Below are 2,182 nucleotides of genomic sequence, written 5' to 3' on the forward strand. Positions count from 1 at the left end.
TCCTGACCTCGTGATACGCCCGCCTCAGCCTCCCAAAGTGCTGGGATTACAGGCGTGAGCCACTGCACCCGGCTGAACAAGCCTAAATTTCCAAGGATTTAAGTTAGAATCTTCTTGCCCTGAAAGATACTCCTTTATCTTTTATCCAACTCTTATCCCATAGTACTCTACCTCATGTGGGGCACAGAATCTCATGACACTCTACCTAGACTACAGGATAAATAACAACCTGTCTTTTATGTGGTACCAATCGACTAATACCTAAGTATGCACAGGAGTGTTTTTAAAGTTGAAAAAACAGTATTTCAATTCATTAAAGAAAGTAAAACTTAGAAATTACATGCTTAGTCTACACGAGTTTAATTACTTTCGTTATTTAGTAAATTTCAAATTAATTCCCGTTGGTGGTCAATAGAATACTTTGTATTTGGTGTAGAAACCAAATAAATTAGGCTAGTACCTTGACGGTACAAACAATGTTTGTGGTTGTAAAGCAAACATTTTATATACAAATTAGCTAAGTAAACTTTAAAATCTGTTTGTAGCAGTGGGCTGCATCTTTCAACTGCCTGTGCTAGGATGTGAATGTTTAATCCTACTGGCCCAAGCTCACTAGAGGGTTGCCACTCACTTTAAAGCCAAGGCTACCACTGTCACTGCAATCCCACAAAAGCGAAAAATGGGCAAGCTCTTTTAAAATAATTTGAGTAGCTTTTGTCTTAAAATTTCTCCCTTTCTAGGTGATACCACTAGCATTATAAATCAACAGTATTGATTGTGAGGTAGCTATACAGTTTTAAAGATGCTGTTAATGAACGCTATGGACAATTGATGGTGTAGCTAGTTGACACACTTCAGCTGTTTTCTTTTTGTTTAGAGGAAAAAAATCAGCAAAATAACAGCTTATATTAAGCTTATTTAGAAGTCGGCATCCAAAGTAAAAGAATTATCTATTGCACTTGATATCACTGTCATCTTTTGATACTCACCTACTCTCTTCTCAAAGAACTTAATCTTTCCTTCCAGTGAAATATTCTCCATTAAGTCTTAAAACCCAGTTCCAACATAAGTCTGTCGGCCACAAACTCAATGTATTACTTCATTAAAGTGCAGTTCATCCTAATGAGCTTCACTGGCAAGTCCTCAGTGAGGAACTCCTGTTCTATCCTAGCAGCTTTGATAATTACTTACTTTACTATCTGCTCTGATGGTCTGTCATGATATTTGGAAAATGTATAAGAAAGTAGAGGTCTCTTTCTGGATGGCCCAGGAGGTGGACCTGTCCAAGGACATTTGGCACTGGGAAGCCCTGAAGCCTGAGTAAAGATATTTTATATCCCATATTCTGGCTTTCTTTGCAGCATGTGATGGGATAATAGATGAAAACTTGGTGGAACAATTTGTTCAAGAAGTTCAGATTACAGAAACCTTCTGCTTCTATGGCTTTCAAATTGCTATAGAAAACATACATTCTGACATAAATAGTCTCCTTATTGACACATATTAAAGATAACAAACAAAGGGAATTTATCTTCAATGCCGTTGAAACGATGCCTGTGTCAAGAAGAGGGCAGGTTGGGTCTTGTGTTGGATTGGGAACAAAGACGTTACCCATGGAGAACGTGTTGCAGCCTTTGCCCTAGTGGAAAGCACCCTCTTTTCTGGTTCTTTTGCATTGATATTCTGGCTCAAGAAACAAGGACTGATGCCTGGCCTCACATTTTCCAATGAACTTTTTAGCAGTGATGAGGGTTTACACTGTTACTTTGCTTGCCTGAGTGGGTGTGTTTTAAAGTTAGTCTGTAATGCCTTCTTGAGTAGAAAATATTTGGGCAAATGACTTAGAGAATGTGAGAGAGTCAGTCAACAATTTGAATAATATCTAAGGGAGGAAGAGTGTTTGTAACAGAGGGAACAGCAAGTGCTGTCTCGAGACAAAGGTTTGTTTGACTGGTCATTTCAATAAATAGCAAGAAGGCCATTGTGTCTTATGCTGAGTGGGGATGAAGCGGAAAGCTGTAAGGGATAAGGACAATGAAAAATTTATGGCAAAATTCTAAGGGCCTTAAAAGCTATTATAAAAACTTTGGCACTATTCACAATAGCAAAGAGTTGGAACCAACCCAAATGTCCAACAACGATAGACTGGATTAAGAAAATGTGGCACATATACACCATGGAA

General features: G+C 38.3%; 1 pseudogene; it reads left to right on the top strand.

Annotated features, from left to right (window-relative positions):
• The first annotated feature begins 1,225 nt into the window (after nucleotides 1-1,225).
• LOC129475431 (ribonucleoside-diphosphate reductase subunit M2-like) lies at nucleotides 1,226-1,840 on the top strand (annotated as a pseudogene).
• Nucleotides 1,841-2,182: the final 342 nt, after the last annotated feature.

The sequence above is a fragment of the Symphalangus syndactylus genome, chromosome X (assembly GCF_028878055.3).
Source record: "Symphalangus syndactylus isolate Jambi chromosome X, NHGRI_mSymSyn1-v2.1_pri, whole genome shotgun sequence".
Classification (NCBI taxonomy): domain Eukaryota; kingdom Metazoa; phylum Chordata; class Mammalia; order Primates; family Hylobatidae; genus Symphalangus; species Symphalangus syndactylus.